General features: G+C 39.2%; 1 protein-coding gene and 1 pseudogene across 3 annotated transcripts in view; one reads left to right on the top strand and one right to left on the bottom strand.

Annotated features, from left to right (window-relative positions):
- The window catches only part of GADL1 (glutamate decarboxylase like 1), a 1864133-nt gene that overhangs the window by 697845 nt on the left and 1145913 nt on the right, over nucleotides 1–20375 (top strand). The window lies entirely within an intron of this gene.
- Nucleotides 172–781, bottom strand: LOC122798040 (annotated as a pseudogene).

The raw sequence follows: 20375 nt of genomic DNA, 5'->3' as shown, positions 1-20375 counted from the left end.
AATTAGAAGGTCTCTAAGGTATAACCAAAACATCATCCTTAGCCATATGGTATTAATTACAGAAAAATGCACATTAATAGTATAATTCATTAACTCATTCAGTCCCTCCCAGTCAGCAAACCCCAACCCAAGACTAATTCTGCAAGAGTGGAGAAACCTACTGAAGAAAGATTACTCAGTATAGCTACTCCTTACTTTGTCCTGGGGCTCATTATACTGATTCACAAATGCTGCTCTGTCTGTCAAGTTACATTCCACCACGTGGAACCCGGCCATGGAGAACCAGTCGAATGTCTGCTCTAGGGCTATGAACTTGAGGTAAAAGTGGGATGTGTACTTGTCCAGTGGTTGGTCAGGATCACGACTTTCATTCAAGCTTTCCCAAAACACCTCTTTGGCCAGGGCAATAGGCATATAGCATGATACGCACCACTCAATGAAATTTTGCATCTGCTTGGTTGTCCCGCACCGAGGTGTAGGGCCCTTTGTAGCTCAAGGTGATGAAGCCGGACTTCTTATCAGAAGATCACTCTGACAGCTTTCATCATTGAGTGAGCTCTGTTTGGTCTTGGAACTTAGGAGTTTGACAAGGTCTTGGAGTTAAAAGTACTTGGCCTCTCTCAGAAGTCAGTCCTTCTCTGGAAAGTGATCAGGCAGGACAAGGTGCTGGTCGAGGAGTTAGTCCAGAACATACCTGAAGAAGAAGTCATCTTGATCAATGAAGAAGTGGCTCAAAAAGGTTATCTCAGGGCAAGTCCTTGAGGCTAGTCCTGGAAAACATGCCATGCAAAGTGCTGTCTTATTCAAGTGCATAAAATGAAAAGAAAATGATGCAAGCAGTTGAGCGAGGACCATCACAGAAGAAAATTAGTACACAGAGGCTCATTGTTTATATTTGTAGTAGTATCAGTGGTCTGACCAAAGACTTTTAATGTAATAATTGTCCTATAATTTGATTAAAGCATCTGTAATTTCCTGTTTAGGAAACAGGTGGTAATGTGTGTTGGGGTATAGTCATGCAATCACGCAGGCAGTCTGGTACACAACTACTAGCAACATCACCACTTATGGTTTGAAACTCCTGCCACAGTCTCTGAGCTTGACGGGCAGTCAGGAACTGCCTCATGAAGCTGATGTCATCATGTTTGCCCTGCACGTTGATGACATTGCAGGATATGCTGGCAATGTGTGATGATGTCAATCATAACTTAAAATTGTAAATAAAAACTAAAAAAAAAAATCGGGAATTGAAGGGGCCACTCAGAAATTTGTGGTAACCCAGTATTTTGCCCGCAAAACTGGAAAATACCAAGGAATTTAGTACAGTTGAGAGGTATGGTAACCAACGTGTTTGGTTCCAAACTGAAGACTATTTGTTTTTGCTTTCTAAATCTCAGAGTTAAAATGGTTCAAGTTAGCAGTTGCTTTACTTCTTTTATCCTCTGAGGGCTGTACATTCACATCACCAAAATGGGTGTCCTCCTGGTTGCTGGTCTGAGCTTTGACTAAGACTGAAATGATTTTCTCTTTAGTCAGGTTGGCATACACTAGTCCTTTGGCTTCACACACCCTGGCCAACTGTTTTCTTGTCAGCTTGCCATAATCCTCTGCTGACATATTTGCCTGCTTTCCCTGACTAAACTAAACTAACAAATAAATAAATAAATAAATAAAACTGTTGTGAAATGAAACTCTGAATGTCTTCCTTGTGACTGCTTGAGAGTACACCCACCTTCAGTGACAACTGCTTACATCTACAGAAGTTCAATTAATATTCCACCACTGCCACCAATATGCAACGTCCCCACTGTGAGCCAGTAATCAAGGAGTCTGAATCCTCACCACTGACACAGGAGAAGAATGGTCACTTGGAATACAAATGGATACACTCATTATTTCCAGATGCAGACCTCTCTGCATCAAGAACAATTTCCCTTAACAGCACACAGGGAACACACTCAGTCTGGGTTCTGGGCTTCTCTGTCTGTCTCCCTCTTGGCACAGCTGTAGGGTTAAATCCTCCAGCACTCTCTCTTTGAAACCAGTGCTTTGTGTCCCTGCTCCAAGTAGGTGACACACACACACACACACACACCTGGGAAAGGCTGACACAGATTACCCACTCTACCAACTTTGCCCAGACTTTTAAAATAAATATATGCAAATGCTCTCAAAACTTAAATATTTTTCTAAAAGGACCAGCCATAATGAGAAGTTTAAATATATGTAATAATAAATAATAAAAGAACATTAAAATGCTCAATATCTATTTACAGTAAACACCAGAGTTTCATTCACAGGAAATATTAAAATAACACACATGAATAGATTCACACAGTTCCTCAGAAACAGTGCTTAACTGATCTGACTATGTTTTCCTGACTAATCTAAAGGGCTGTGACCGTATAATCTAAAGAGTTACTATTCCCTGGTTCACTTACTAGAACAAGGCAAGATGGAGTAGGTGAGTGGTCTTCCTTCATTGTCAGGTTCCAAGAAACAGACTGCCCAGTCTATCTGAGAGACTTCTCAATATAATATCTAAATATTATTTCTGGGATAGCTTACAGAATAACATCATATCTGGTCATCTGACTCTGTTTCCCACACTATCACCAACACTAAAAACTGTCAGGAGTTTAGCACCTATGTGTTTCAATACATACAGATAGAGCTTTGCTTAGATCTGCTGCAGCTCCGGGAAGTCATAAAACAAGTTCAAATCTCTAGTCTTTCAGAGTAGCAATTAGCTCCCTGCTAGAGACAATAGGAAAGATGGTTTATTTAGTGCTTTCATCCGCCAAATGGCTGGACTTCCTCAGAATACAGAACAGACACTGAACAAGCATATAAACATCCGCCCAATTAAAGTCAATAGCACCAAATAATGAATTAATTGAATAATTGATGCTTAATGCATAAAGACAAAATTAAAGTGAAATGCCTAATTGTGAAAATAAATGAATACAAAAATGAAAACATACACAATATATGACCTGCACATGTTAATGTTATTGCATGAACATCTTTTATTGTAGCACATTCATAGTGAGGCATCTATTCATATCATGCAGCCAGATAAAGGTGGGGGACTGGTGGTCATGAGTACGAATGATTACATTAATAAAATGTTTTCCATTTTATTTTTGGATGTGTATGAAGAAATATCTCTAAATTAGTTAAATGGGGCCATTCACAGAATTGATTTGGCCCTTGAGGATCTTTTTTTAAATAATCAAGTCTCACTTAGTGAAATGGACTATTTCAAGGTCCAATTTCCTAGAAAACCTACCATTTTGGTCTTCCCAAGGTTCACAAATGCATTGAGTATCCCCCACTGAGGCAAATAGTTGATGCCAAAGGGTCCAAGACACTTTTTATTGCTAAATATATTGATCAGGAGACCAAGAGTGTGTTTAATAATTATCTCGCTTTGTTAAAGGATTGGTGGGACTTTTTATCGAATGTCAGTGACAGTTTATATAGAGAAGACATTCTTTTTGTATGCACTGATGTCAAAGATTTATACTCCAGTATCCCACATGATACTGGCATTGACTGTTTTTTTCAATATTTAGTGCCTATTCTTGGACATAACAAAAGTTTGGTCATCAGTAGTCTCATGGATTTAGTTTTGCAAAATAATTTCATTAGTTTTGAGGGCCATTTATTCAAGCAAATCCAGGGTGTTGCCATGGGTGCTGCTTGTGCACCTGTATTTGCCAACATAGTTATGGCCTTTTGGGAAACTAATTTTATTTTTCCTTCTGAGTTTAAGGAGAGTTGGTATTTATATAAATACTTTATTGATGACATCATTATTTTTTGGGTTGACACCAAGGAAAGACTTAAAGCCTTTTTTGAATTAATTAATTCTTCTACATATTTTTTAAGGTTTACATCAGCTGATGCCACACAGGTCAATTTTTTGGATGTCACCCTTTCCAAGAACAGGGAATCAGGCAATTTTGATTCCACATTATATAGGAAACCCACTTTTTCAAATTCTTACTTGCATTTCCAGAGTTGGCATCCTATCCATCAAAAGAAGGCCATTGTTAAAGGCCAATGTGTTAGATTGGTCAGGATGGTTAGTCAAGAAAGTTTATTTTTAGAGGAATGCAGTAAGTTATTTGATATGTTTTTGAGGAGGGGTTATCCTGAGGATTTTTTAACAGAAATATTTACTGAAGTCACAGGGAAGAGAGCATCTGGGTTTTATACCTCCCTTCTTGGTAAGTCCGTAGTTTAAGTTGCTAATCGTATTAATTCTGGTTTGGTATCTTCCAACTTGTCTCATGGTAAGGCCTTGATTTTGCCATTTAATTTACAATACAGGGAAATCAAGTGCATCATTAATAAATTTTGGGAAATTTTCAGATGTGATGGGAATATTTTTAACAAACTTGGTGAAAGATCATTGGTGGTTTATCAAAAAGATACCTTTTTTAAAACTATGATTGAAATAATTGTGTCCCATTCACATACAGGTAGAGTAAATAAATGCAGTCACTGTTCTCAGTGTAAGTTTATTCTTGAGGGTACTGAATGCTTTATACATGGTTATGGCAAAATCAAGCATAAGAAAAGATTTAATTGTGATAGTAAGAGCATTGTTTATGTTGCCTTGTGCCAACAGTGTACTTGTTTTTACATTGGCAAAACCATCAGACAGTTTAGGTACAGGATTTATCAGCATTACTATGACATTAGTAAAAAGGATGAGCGAAATGCTCTCTATAGACATATAAAAGATTTTCCTTTGCATTCATTTAAATTTTCTGTTTTAGATAATGTCGATGTTGACCCTAGAGGTGGTCCCTGTGATATTTTTCTTGAATTCCTGGAGCTCAGATGGCAGCTTAGGTGTAATGCTGCACTTTCTCCAGGTCTTAATGATGTCATTTCAATTGCTAGTCTCCTCAAGCTTAAATCTATGTTTGCCATTTAAAAATTTAAAATATTTATATTTTTGTATAATATGTTTTTTATGTGTATTGCTCATTATGTATTTTTATATGCACTTAGGTGCTTTATATATTCAACTTATATATATATATATATATATATATATATATATATATATACATTTATATATATATATATATATATATATATATATATATATATATATATATATATATGTATATGTATATATATATATATATATTTATATATATATATATATATATATATATATATATTTTATGGTTCATAAGAAATATTTAACATGTATAGGTCATATATTGTGTATGTTTTCATTTTTGTATTCATTTATTTTCACAAGCATTAGGCATTTCACTTTAATTTTGTCTTTATGCATTAAGCATCAATTATTCAATGAATTCATTATTTGGTGCTATTGACTTTAATTGGGCGGTTATTTACATGCTTGTTCAATGTCTGTTCTGTATTCTGAGGAAGTTCAGCCATTTGGCAGATGAAAGCACTAAATAAACTGTTTTTCCTACTGTGTTGGTATTTTTCACAGTCACCCTTGATATTTCTGGTTTGGCTCTTTGTTTTGATTTGCTAGAGACAATAGAGAAGGCTCCTAATACTTAGTTTTCCAGACATTTTGTCTTTGGCTGCAACCAGAACTGTAAGATACAATCTTTATGGCCTAATTTAATTTCAACTATTTTCAGAGTTTGCTGCAGCTGGATTGTGATTAACCTCTTCTCTTCCAGTATCCTCTGTTAAAACATATACATTTAATTCAGTTACAATAATACATGTACATTTATTTTCTTTCTAGCAGGGTACACTGTTGATACATTTTTAACACAAACAACTTTACAAAAACATTTTCAACACAAGCATCTGTAAAAATCAGTTTGATATTCAAATAACATATAATTCTTTACTAAATTTAAGCTAGCTGTGCTGGGATATGTTACACATACACTGCTCCACTTCTCTGGCATAGCTGGCACGACCTTCTATCATCACATATAGCATAAACTGCTGATTTTCACAATGAACTGTAAGCAGTGGTCAGAGAAGGCTTTTAGGTCAATGGAGAGCAGGCTGAAAACCTGAAAGTTGACTGTAGAGAAAGCATGACAGTTCAAGGAATTAGTCAGGGTTGTAGCACCTCAAGAAGAAGAAGAGAAAATAAGTGGAGATGAAGAAGAATGGCAACACCTCAAATTAGCACGTGTGAGAACTACAGAACAGATATGTGGCTGAGCCAGGTATGGAAATATGGTACATAGGGAAAGCTGGTGATGGAATGCAGAAGTCTAGGATATCATCAAAAAAATAAGTAATGCAAGTAAAAGTGGGAGATAGAAAAGATGGTCTAGGCTAGGGAACGAATATCATCTGGCTAACAAATAGACTATGAGAGCAGTTACAACAACAAAGAACAAGGCATCAGAGGCACTCTACCAGTTTCTGAAAAGTTACTCAGTAGCTGGTACAAAAAACTGTATCAGGTTGCAAGGCAAAGAGAGAAATTAAAGAAGACAGTCAGACACCCTTCATAAAGGATTCCAGCAACAACCTGCACACCAGTCCACAGAACATAGAACATCAAAGGGAGATGAAAAGAGTATTTCCAGCGGCTTTCAAATAAAGAAAACCCCACAGGAGCTGTACTGCCCCAGACACAGCCTACAATGAAAGAAGAGGAGGAGCCCACCATAGAATTAGTAAGAGCAGCACTAAGGAAAGTGAAGTCAGGGAAAGCAGCAGGCTTAGATGAGGTCACAACAAATATGATAAAGATTTTGTGTGATATAAGGGTGAAATGGCTCCTGGGGGTACTCATAGGTTCATAGATTCATAAGTGGGTACTAGGCTATCTGCCTGAAGGCACTTATAAGCCTAGCCGGAATGTGTTGTCTTTTGCCACCCCCTTAGATTCCTCCTATGGAGAAAAAGGTGTTCAACAGATGACTGGAGAATAAGCATAATAATGCCACCAGTGTTCAAGAGCAAAGGAGACATTCACAACTGTTGGTAGTATAGAGGTATCAAACCCCTATCACACTGCATGAAAGTGCTTAAATGGGTGATCAATACATGAGTACACAGAGTTAATAGAAATTAAGATGGGAGATGAGCAGTTCATATTCATATCAGGATGCTGCACAACTGACCTGATATCTGCAGTGAAACAGATAGTTGAGAAGACACTAGAGATAAGGAAAGAGTCCAAACTAGGCATTGCTAGATTTCAAAAAAGGATATGACAAGATCCCAAGAAAGCTGATTTGGGCAGCCCTGTGATGGTTTGAAGTCTCAGAAACACTGGTAGAATTAGTGCAGGCTGTCTACAAGGACCAAATGACGCGACGGCAAACAGTGTTCAGTCTCACAGAGGAGTTCCTAGTGGTAGTGGATGAGCATCAGAGTTCAGCTCTGAGCCCCCTGCTGTTCATACTAGTAATGGACTACATTAGCAAATAGGTTAGAGGGGTCAGATCAACAAAGTTCCTGTATGCAGATGATGTGGCATTACAGGCAGTCTGAACAGGAACTTCTGAACAGAAACTTCAGCAAAGGCGAGGGGAATGGCACATGGGATGAAACAGAGTACAGATATGACAGTCATAATGGCAGCAAATGAGGAAAATCAGAAGAAGTGAAAGTGTTGTGGGGGGCTTTTTGAAGCTGGCCAGTTGTGTCTTGGGTCAAGACACAACCCATATAGCCTAAAGGCTACTGCAACAGTGAGGAATTTGAACATCTGCTGTTATGGGTAAGAGCACAATTGTACTTTATGTTTTTAAATGTGAAGTTTAATATCTTGGGCTCATCAAAGACTGATTGGTGCACCTGATTGGTGCATGTTTCATGTATCTGTATAAATAATGATTTTTTTTTTCTGTAAACCTGTAATATGTTACTCTATTACTGTTCTGAGTTGATACTGTAAAGCAATGTAATATATAGCCATGTATCTTTTTTCTAAATCTTTTTGAGTGATATAAACCATCTTGTAAATATTAAACAGACAGGTTTTATTTCTCTGTAAGTAAGCTTTGTATTTTTTACTAGACTACTCACATTTTCTTTCTATTAAAGGATTGCATGGTCAACTGGCAACTTAAGGAAAGATGTTATATTTGTTTCTCAAGCCATATACAGAGAGACATTTAATTCTGTGACTGGAGAAAAATATATTTTAGGGATGGGTCTTTCTAGATGCATTTTGCTGTAAATCTAAAGAAAACATAAAAAAATCATACTTGTAACCTTTGTAGTTTAGCAATATTAAATACAACCAGAGAACAAGCCCCACTTTATAATTTTCCTGCATGTGGTACGCCACCACCAGATGACCTGAAGAACCTCCTGCATCATGTTTAGCAGTAATTATACAATAATGGATCATTGTTATTCAAAAATGAGCACACTGATTGGACAGCGTAATCAGCTTGCTTGTTGTGAATTGAGCATATATCTATAGAAAAAAGTCCGGCTGCTGAAGTACCATTGAGCAGCCAGAATTTTCTACTGGCATATGCTTATAGGATGGCAAAATATGAGAAAATCAGGTACTTACTGCAAAACTAAATAATCAGAAATGTACATGATTTTCTTTGTATTTGGGTGCTGTCCCTTGTAAGATTTTGTCCAAAAAAGAGCAAAAAAAAAAAAAAAAGGAATGGAGATTCTGTCTTCTCCGTTGCTTCTCCTGCACTGTACTGATATACTATGCCAGCTTGGGAACACAAGACCCATATGCATGAGCAGCACATCAGCAAACAAGGAAGAACACTAATGAGCATTACAGTCCATGGTTGGCTTTATTTGATCACTTGGAATTCAACCTCATGATCAAACCACAGCAGCTGTGGGCAAATCCTGATATACCCACACCCAGTCATGGATTATTGCTTAATTATACACTAAAGGGCAATTACCATTCAAAAATGTGTGTGCGTGTAAATATTTATATATCTAACTAGATCTCTTATATTTTAATGGATTAAAAAGTAACAGGCCCTGATGCTTAATTTTAAGGACAGTTTTTCTTGCATTGGACTTGTTAAATCATTTGCAGAAATCATGCCTTATGTTTATAGAGACAATGGTTACAAATCCAGAATAGAAGATATGTTAAGTGCATTTATTTTTCATAAGCATAGACCAGTACTCACCTGTAAAATCTTCTATTTCCTCATTAACAATAGCATTAGCTAGATTCCTTTCAGAGTGGTAAATAATTGCTTTATTTATTCACATTGCTCACTTTGTAGTTACCATGTTATTCTCAGAAATATAGTTATTGTGTTAGTGTGGAGAGTCATAGTTCCATAACAGCAGGTGAACAGCATTTATCTGATACCTGTCCTAATTAATAATTGATAAGAGGCTATGGGCCATTCTATGGACATGTGACTTGGACATTACAAAAAGATAAGAGAGAAAATACCATACTGGCCATAGGATTGTCGATTGCAGTACTTGCAGAGAACATCAGAAATAACAAAGTCGTCTGAAATGCTTGATTTCAGAGATTAACTGTACCTTATTTCTGCACTTCATCATTCTCCACCATTGAAGAATGGCAACTTTATATTATGGTGTTGAATGTTAAATGTTGTGTTATGTATATAAAATAATATTATATTAAATATTGTTATATAAAGTGAATTTCTGCATGTATTATTATTGTACAATAAGGGCTAACATTGAAAAAATGTTTTGTTTGTTTTGAAATGTCCTATAAAACAAATATAAAAAAATGAGAAAGGACACATGTAGGACCTGCTTCTTATTCTTTTATATAAATGAAGAAAAAATTATCTTGCTGGGAAGTGAGAACATTTAGTAGATACCAAACAGAATAATTTGCATCTGTGTGATATAACACATAATTCCAGGTTCTCAAAGGGAAATCCAGACATAGAGGGATTCAATATAAACTAATTAGGAATCAGAGTTTTTAGATTTCTTGTAAGGAAATAAGCAAAGCAAACATAATAACCTAGTCATCAGGTAAAGAGTATGGGATGATGCATGGGATGTGAAATTTTTTTTTTTTTTTTACACATTGGAAGCTGTTTAGGATGCTGTGATTTTAGCTGGCTGTGGGTTAGAAGTGTAGGTTATAAAGTGCATACATTTAGAGCTTTACCAACCCCACTGATAGACGTGCCCATAGTGGTTCTAGTCAGGGCTTTCTTTATTGAAGTGAAACTTCTTATCGGATGCTGTGAGAGCTCAGAGCAAAATGAAAGTATGGAAGTCAAACTCCGCCCACTAAGGGTGGAGCTTGACTTCTATACTCTACTTTAGCTTTTCAACCATACAGACACACACACACACACACACACACACACACACACACACACACACACACACATACACACACACACACACACACACACACACACACACACACACACACACACACACACACACACACACACATGGCATGACACACAAGCACACACACAGCACACACACACACACGCACACACACACATGCACACACACACACACGCACACACGCACACACACACACACACACACACACACACACACACACATTTTCAGAACAAGTGATCCCCTTGCAGGAGTAGAAGCATCAGTTGAAAGGCTTCCATACCTCTCAAACTCTTACCACAAGAAATCTGGCAGAGCCACAAATAACAGGGAACAAAGAACCAAAAATAAGGCCAGATTTAAAAAAATTGCTCTTATAAGCTTACAAGTTGCTAGAATGACAAGGTTTCCGTAAATAATGGTGAACAAAGGAACAAAATAGGGATGGATTTTAAAGATTGCTATTATAAACTTAGAAAGCTGATAGAATAACAGGGTTTACTTTAGCATGTATTTTCAATGCACACACAGAGTGAGAGAGATTTAGTGATCCCCTGGCAGCAGCAGCATCATCTGAAAGCATTTCTTACCTCTCAGACTCTTACTAGAAGAAGTCTGGACAGAGCCACATATAACGGGGGAACAAAGGACCAGAAATAGGGACATGTTTTTAAATATTGCTCTTATAAATTTAGAACATTGCTAGAATAATAGGGTTTCCCTTAACATGCATCTGTAAACACACACACACACACACACACACACACACACACACACACACACACACACACACACACACACACACACACACAAACACACACACACTGAGAGTGATTGTCTGATCCCCTAGCAGAAGCAGCATCAGTTGAAAGGTTTCCATACCTCTCAAATACGAAATCTGGACAGAGCCCCAAATAACGGTGAAACAAAGAACCAAAAATAGGGATGGATTTCAAATATTGCTCTTATAAACTTAGAATTTTGCTAGAATGACAGAGTTCCTGAAGCAGAGATGTGCATGTGAGAGAGTGAATCACAGCAGCAGCATTAAAGAGGTTGGCATACCTCTGGACCTGAAAGCTGAAAAACTCTGGATAAAGCCTAAAATAACGGGGGAACAAAGGCTCAGAAATAAAACAAAAAGATTTTAATTATTGCTCTTATAAAACTACAAACTTGCTTAAGTAAAGAATTTCTGTTAGCATGAATTTTCTGAAGAAAGTAAAAGTCTAAAACTCAAATGTATGTCATTATTTAGTAACTTTAATCTGCAATGACTGACAACGAATTAAACCTTTTATGAGTAAGGGACCTAAAAATAAAGTAAATACCTGGCTAGTTTTTGAAATGTTATATTTTGGATGTAAAATGCTTCTTCCAACATTTAAATATAGTTTAGCAAATTTGAAATATTAGGTGGAGGAAATATTTTACATCAAAAATATATAAAAAATAATATTGTAAAAAAATAATGTAGTAATAAAAATATAAATAAGAAAGTAAAACACAACAATTTTACAGACAGCCCATTCTCTAAGTGCAATAATGCCCTCCGGGGTGTGCATTAATGTGTAATTAATGCCCTTCCAGGGGTGTACAGGCCCTCCACCTGTGGCATCAGGCCACATGACAACCCTGGGTGATCGTTAATCGCACATTAACTCACACACTGTCAGGCATTATTGCTTGCTTAGTGTTTACTCAGTGTTGCATCAAAGTTTGTGAAATGGTTAGCTGCCATGATAGAAGTATGGGCTTTCCTTCGCACTTCCTTACAGAAGTTTCACTTCTACCACCCGTGGTGACCACACACATTCTTTTTTTTTTATTTTTATTTATTTATTTTTTGTGATAAATGTACTGGTCAAAAGATTCTTTACAGCCACAACCCAAGCCAGTTGATGTGGACTGTTACAACAGCACTATTTGCACAGGGAATTAAATTACACATACAAACAAGAACAGCACACATGTGCTACTTAAATAGGTACAGCAGACATTTCGACAAACAATATAAGGGCCAATATTGCATATCAATTTGTGTACAAGGTGTCAGTCAGGATATTAATTGTAGTACACAGTTTGCATTATTCAGTCAATATATTAACTGTAGTACATAATTTACATTATGTATACACACACACACACACACACACACACACACACACATATGCATTCATATGTCTTATGTGCTTTCCTTGGATCAGTTGGAAGTCTGATGTAGAAATAAATGGTTTTATAGTGCTGGATTAAATTTCACCAGTAACCACAGGGAAAGCTGTGGAAGGGTATTGCCAGGGAAGTGGAGAGAGAGACAAGTAAGGTGAATTCAATAAACCCTACACAAAGTGATTTTCTGTATATGCAGAGTGGCATGGATCTAACACGGAAACTAGCAGCTGTGGTATCCAGTAAACAGAGTAGAGGGGCGTACACAAGCATGTGGACACAGAAGTGTCCGTGGCATGCAAATCACCTCATAAGCAGGTAAAATTCATACAAATGTGGGTGTTTTGTGATCCAGGAAGCAGATAGGTATCCATGCAGAACCCATGTTGGTATCAGAAGTCTACATGGAATAACCATGTACAGAAATGTAAAAATTGAACAGGAACTGTAAAAGCCCAATTAGAAGGTCAGAAATGTCATGGTAGGTACTAATATGTGCAAAACTATGCCTTGTGAGTCCAAACACTATTGCAAAATAATATATATATATATATATATATATATATATATATATATATATATATATATATATATATATATATTTAATACCGATATTACAGTTATGCAGTGCGTAGCAACGCGCAAACATGCCATTATGCAAAAAAAAAAATAAATGTTTAAAAACTAAAAATAAGACATGAGAATAATGCATTACAGTGCCCTGCATACAGTATGTACAATGGTAGATGTCAGTGGTTGCTAAGGAGGCAAGCTCTGGAATAATGAAGTATCCAGGTTATGTGCAAGGCAGGTGGGGTTACTTAACAGCAAAATTGGGCCATTGTGTCTGCAGATAAAAACTTGTGTAACTCCAGAACTGTGTTGGTGTCAGTAGAACAGGTAGCTGACATAAAAAGTTGGGGGGGGTCACTATCAGTGTAAGTGGATTGGAGCTCAGCGGCACCTGTTTGCATACCTCTCTGCTCAGCTAATTGGGGGGGGGGTGTCTAGTGCTGGTAAGCTTTGTTTAGCTGTGGGACATGTGTTTTAGCTGATTTAAGCTATGCTGAGCATGCCCATGCATGGGGGTGTGTCCAAACTGCTGAACACTGTTTAAACCAGCGCCATGGGTTTGCACACTGTGCTGCAGTGCATAGCAGGGAAGGCAGTTTAAAAAAAAAAAAAAGGAAAGGAAATTGCCTGGGAAAGCCAATCATGTAGCAAATACTGATAACCCATGTCCCACTTAGACTGGCCCATTCAAACCCCTGAGTGATATACCTGGCAGGTGGAATACATCATAGTCATCCAATCATGCAGGCTGCATCTGTAGCACACCACTATAAAGTATACATACACCCTACAATCTGATTTCCCACCCATACTCTGCACCATTGAAGTATAGACTTGGACATTTTAACTGACAGAATGCTAAGGGCTGCTGCTGCTCTGCTACATCTGTATGTGCTTGAGGCTGAGGTTAGTGCTGATGCTGGTGCTGACAATAGGTCCAGACTGAGAAGGAAAAGAGTGTTGAGGCCCAGAGTAACCTTCCAGGAGCTACATGAGCTGGAGATTGTAGAGTGCTACAAGGTGGACAGGGACATACTACAAGAACTCACTGAGTTGTGCCGCCCTCAACTCAGACCCAAAGCCAACTGAGGGGAACCCATCCTAGTGGGAACAAATGTATGTGTAACCCTTAGAATACTAGTTAGAGGTACTTTTCAAAGATCAACTGGGGAAATGATGGGGGTCTCACTGGCATCTGCATCCATGGTACTCCACCAGTTCCTGGCTGCCATGCAAACAGATGCCAGTGAACACATTTATTTACCCCACACCTCTGAGGAGAGGCGTGTAGTATGCGTCTCTTCCACTGTGTAGCACACTACTCTAAGGTACTGGGTGCGATAGACTGCACTCATGTCCACATCAAAGCACCTCCTGCTGAGGAGGGTAGAGCCTATGTCAACCGGAAAGGATATCACTCCATCAGCTGCTAGGTCATGTGCAATGCCCAGGGCATTATCATGAATGTGTGTGCTGGCAGCCCATGCAATTATCAAGAAATCCCATATCTGACACACATCATAGCTGTACCAGATGTTTGCCAGGGGGGACATCCCATACGGCCATCTACTGGGGGATGCCGGCTATGCAAAAGAACCGTGGATGATGACACCCATCAGAAATGCACACACACTGGCCAATGAATGCCATAATGAGGCACACGCACAAACTAGGAACATCATAGAGCATGTGTTTGGGCTGTTCAAGTCACGGTTCCACTGCCTTGGTATATCTGGTGGAGCCCTGCAGTACTCTCCAGCCACTTGTGCACAGATGTTCACAGTATGTGCCATGCTGCACAATATGATCCTGTGGAAACAGTTGTGGCAGGATCATTACAGGGAAAGTACACACAGCCCTCCCACAAGTGCCAAGGTCCCCACAGCCACAGCCACTGGGATTCTTGGATGCGGAACCCCCTCAGCCTTTCTCTGTAAGGCAGATGTATGCTTACTCAGACTGACACCTCACTCTGACATACGTCATAAAAAGTATGCCAGCCACACAGCACAACCTGTACCTTACCCTGTATTGGCTGTGTACTGTATGCATCGGACAGAGTCAGCCCTGAAGCACTATTATCTCAACTGTTGCAGTCACAAGGTAAGTCACTCTTCTTTACAGCAAATGTATGAGGTACTAGACTATCATGCCATATGTATGGACCTGCTGTATGTGTGCAAGGGAAGAGAATAGGCTACTGGGCTGCTTGCAGAGAACTAGCAGCTATGTGGGACAACAGGTACTCTCTGTCCAATACTGGCTGCCCCATAATATGCAGTAAGTCAAAAGGCAGCAAAACTCACTACATTATGCAAGGGAAATGCCAATCAGTGGGGCCATAGGACAGATGCATGACTGTCAATGCTAGAGTCCCCTACCCCCAATACAGCCATGTTCCTATACAACTACAGTAACAGTATGTTAGTAAGGTCATAGCAGCAGACCACACAGTCCCAGAGCTTTCCCAAACAACCTGGTGAAATGTCCTACTTCCTCAATATGCAGGGGGACAAAGTTATGTCTGTCTGCTGCTGATAGTGTCAGGAATTAAACTTCACTTTCTGATGGCTGGTGTGGCTTAGTGGGCTAAGTACATTTGCATGGTTGATGGTGTTCATGGTTCAAAGCTGGCTGCATCTGCAATTTTACAAGTGAGGTACTCCTATGGTGGGAGTCCCACACACTGAAAAAATATGTCACTATTTGTTACTGCAAGAAAGCGGGACAATGCCAGAGACAAGGGAGGGACAGGTGGCCACAGCTATGGGCATTACACATCTGTGTAACCTAGAAGGTGGCTAGTATAACAGCAGGTTGTAACAAGAGTGGCAGCAGGATGTACAGGCCATCATGTAACTTTGTCTGTACCTACAACAAGTCAGTGGGCACCATGTAGCTGTATATTACCAAAACAACACAACTGTCTGTCTGAGGAGCAGAGCACACATATAAGGTGGAATGCTGGACATCCTGAAAAACATGTACAGTCAGAGGTGAGAAGTCTGTAATCCTGTGTGAGGTGTTACACCACGTACCCCAGTCACAGCATACCTACAACTACTTAGACCAGGAATATGGACAATGCCTTGAACAGGAGTGGTACAAAGGCCCACATAAAAGGAGAAGGATTAACTAGTGGCCACACAAATGTAGAAAGTGCAGAGAAAAACAGGTCATCCAGTAGCATGGGTTCCCTGCTGTGGATGGAGTCAGTAAATCAAGTCTGCCATCAGTTCCTAACATCAATCTATGATTTGCCACCGATGTACCAGAAAATCACAATGCTATGCAAAATATACCAGACATATGATGCAAAACCCTATACAGTCGATCACAATCTGTACACACCCTAGGTGTGAATTAGATATTATGTGCAGCACACACCTGGGGAATCCCTTGGATATAATATCTGGGAGGTGTTCGACTGCTGAATCAGGTGCAACAGCCAATTGGCTGTAGAACACAAAATCCTGGACTGGAGTACATATAGGTCTGGTCTGGAGCCACCTTTTAAGTACTGACAGTCACAGTGGCCATGCTCCTACACTGAGCTAATTTAGGTCCATGTCTGATGGCTCATATGTCTAAAGAACTGAGATGTGAATATGTCACTGTGCTCTCCCTATTCCCCTCAGACATGATTACCCTTGTCTATCAGTATATATATATATATATATATATATATATATATATATATATATATATATATATATATACCTATATCTATCTATACATAAATGTATATATTATGTATATATTATATATATATATATATATATATGTGTAGAAATATATATATATATATATATATATATATATATATATATATATATATGTAGAAATATATATATATATATATATATATATATATATATATATATATATATATATAGCCACATAAAGGTGTAGAGTGATGTAGTGCTGCAGTCACTTTTACACTAAATGTAACTGGTGGTGTGTGCTGTGATGGAGTGTGCTAAATGTCTACACTCCCATCAATGCCATCTACTGTGTTGTGTCCCCTATGGCCAACATACCACTACCATATCAAACAGAAACTGTTCGACAAATAGTGTATTATTATGAGTATATGAGGATAGTCCAGCAACATCTGTGTGCCACAGTGACAGACAGCAAAGCAAATGTGCTGTAGGGTATCTTCCCTGTAGGTGCCCTACTTCTCCAGTACACAAATGTTTGCAGAATGTGTGCATGTGCCAGATATACAGGTGATGGCCTGTGCACCAATCAGTGGCTCAGACTTGCTATTTGTGTCCAGAACAGCTGGGTTGCATGACATGGCACAACAGTGCAATATTTAAGACTTTCATGTAGGCCTTGGCCCCTTTCCTAGGGTTGAGAAGAACAGTACTGAGGTGTGGAGACTACAGCATTGCAGAGGGTAAGTACAAATACCATCCACTGTTGGGATTTATGTAGTCTGTTCACAGTTTTGCATGTTATGTTTGGCCATTGTCAAATGACTTTCTGATTATGTGGCAGTTCAGTGTTAAACAATGTGGGTTGAGGTCAATAAGGGGGAAGACAGATGTGAGTGTCAATCATCATACATATTAGAATATGCATTCTGCTGCAGTAGACGCTGGTCTATCAGTCGTATATGTGTGTAGGGGCAGACTGTGACACATGTTCCTGTCGCTTGACCTCTGCTCCACCCACCCCTTCATGTATGGTTATAGTGTAGATCCCTTGTTCTAGGGGATTGTGAGGTATGGTAGGTCTGTAGTGGGTAGCTGAACATACTGCTGCATATGTTGCAGGCTGCAATTGCTGTTTTTTGCCCAGGACTCATACTGGGGAGTATGAGCACACTGGAGGACAGTAAGTTGTATGCGTCAGTGAGGGTGAGGGTACCTATAACAGTTCAGGTGAGGCATGTGCTTAAGGTACATATGTTATGTAACAGTGCCAATTGGAGAGTGTTAGGCAACATATAGGTAGCCTATGCATATTTGTGCAGTGTGTCCCTACCTACAGGCCTTTGACATGCTAACATGGGTAGCAGTGAATGCAGTAGCAGCAATCTGTTTTGGTTAAAATTACAGGACTCAGTCTTTATTAGTTGTATTCACAAGCATGTGATTGAAGTGCAACACACTGGATTCGATTCCAGGACTGTGAGTGGCAAAAATGTACAGCATGTCAGGGATTTAACAGACTGAGCTACTGAGTCAATACTGCTACAGATGTATTCTGTATTCGCTGAAAAGATACAAGTCACCACAACTAGAATTACAAATTCAGCAGGTAACTGTCTATTTTCAAACTCCATAGGGAAAATATGGAATAACCTCCCCCCACACATTACCTCACTAGACTCCTTTCAACTTTTCAAAAAACAACTTCTATTACATCTTAACAACTTCTGGCTCTGCTCCTGTACCAGTCCAGACTAAATGACTTCTTCGCTCTTCAGCCATACCTCCCTACGTAAAAATCACTATCTTTCCCTGCTATTTCAAATGACTAAATTACTGTACTGTTCTAAAAAAAAAAAAAAAAAAAATATGAATATATAGCTTAGGCTGTTTGTTTTTTACCTGTTTTTTTTCGCTGTATTTTCTACTACACTAAAATGTATGCATTGTTGCTTAAATGTTTAACCTTGTTTTAATTGTGGAGCTTTTCTCCCCGGGCCTCCACTGAAAATGGAAATTATCCAGCTGGACTAGCCCAGTCAACAAATGTAAAATAAAAAAAATAAAATAAAATATTCTCAAGATATATGTACATGCATACAGTCTGTTACACAGGAGTTGCATTAGCATGTGTGTTTGGATGGGTATGACGTGTGACACTGAACTGTCTGTCATGATTTTCTAACCTCACTCTGCACTGACTTTAGTGCACATACAAGGTTTTGTGAAACTGTGTCATAAGTAAGCAGCACAACTCTGGACATTCTGCAGCAGTCTGTGCAGTTGACAGCTATACCTGCTACCCCAGGCCTCATATCCATCCATCATTATTTATTTGGCTGTGTACTGGTTTGGTGTCTGGATCGCAGTCCCAAGTACACTGCCAATTTCCCATTATATGTAGAAGCAGTGTCATTGGCAATCAGGATGTGTTTATGAAAACACCTAACTTACTTCAGAGTTGAGTGGCCTAGTGGGCTAATGCACTATGCTGTAGTTGACAGGGTCCTGGGTTCAACACTTGGCAAATATAATTATTTGCGGTGATTAATGCACTTTTAAGTGGGTTTGCAAGGTGCGGCACTCCGCTTAAACCCGTGCTAATTTTAAAAAAAGAAAAGAAAAAGGGGTGATAGGAAAGTTGTGAAATGGGGGCAAGCAAGGGAAAAACATACTGAAAGGCAGGCAGGGATGTGCAGGACAGGTGAAGGAAAGGACTATAGCTCTCCGTTTTTTTCTACAGCACCAGCTGTGCAGGTTGTAGTGAATTTGGAATTTGGAGCCTCACACCCCAGAGAGACAGGGGTAAGGATGAAATAACTGTGTTGATTAATTCATGTAATGATTGATTGTGTCCAGTGGACCAGGTGCAAAATGGAGAACTATGTATGGGGTGATTTTTTTGTGTAGGACAGACGCCTTTTTTTTTTTTCAAGAAGAGAGTGGAATGTTGGGGAAGGGATGTAGGTACATGTGGGAAGGTATGTTGGTTTGGAGAGGTTGCATTTGCAAACGGACAAGACAGACAAGAAAACATACAGGGGTGGTGTGTGACACGAGGAGGGTAAACACCTTTTCTGGGGAGGGTGTTGTAGAAGGGTCTATATTAGCAAATCAATGTGGCAGAAAGCCGAACACCATTTCATTGACACATATGTGACAAACTCCCAAGTTTTCTTAAGGAAAAAAATCGGTTGGCCGTGGCTGTGAATTTGCCCTTTTCTGCACTGCAGTGCGATCTTGGAGTTAGTATATTTAGTTAGGGGGGTTTGGGGGGCACAACCCCCCCACTTTATAATGTTTGCACTGGTGTGTCGTATGTAGTTGGCCTACTGATTTTTTCCCTAGGGAAAAAATCGGTGATCTGGTCATTCGGTTACCTGGGAGTTCGACACATATGTGTCGATGAACCTGTGTTTGGCTTACTGCTACTTCAATTTGCTAGTACAGACCTGTTGTGGAATCAGAGAGCCATGTACCCCCAGACAGCAGCAGTGAGATTGAACTCCTCACCCATGGGCAGTCAACACTGCTTCTTCACTGCCCCAAAGGTGGCTGTGCTGGGGCTGGGTGCCGGGGCCACCTTGCCATTCCAGGTTGGCCAGTCTGCCCTCATTCCAGCACAGGCAATCCTCATAGCCATGGTGCATGATCCTGTGCACCATCCCAAGTAGCTGTTGCCGGGTG

The sequence above is a fragment of the Protopterus annectens genome, chromosome 3.part1 (assembly GCF_019279795.1).
Source record: "Protopterus annectens isolate FY-2018-M chromosome 3.part1, PAN1.0, whole genome shotgun sequence".
Classification (NCBI taxonomy): Eukaryota; Metazoa; Chordata; order Ceratodontiformes; family Protopteridae; genus Protopterus; species Protopterus annectens.
This window is presented reverse-complemented; position numbering and strand designations above follow the sequence as displayed.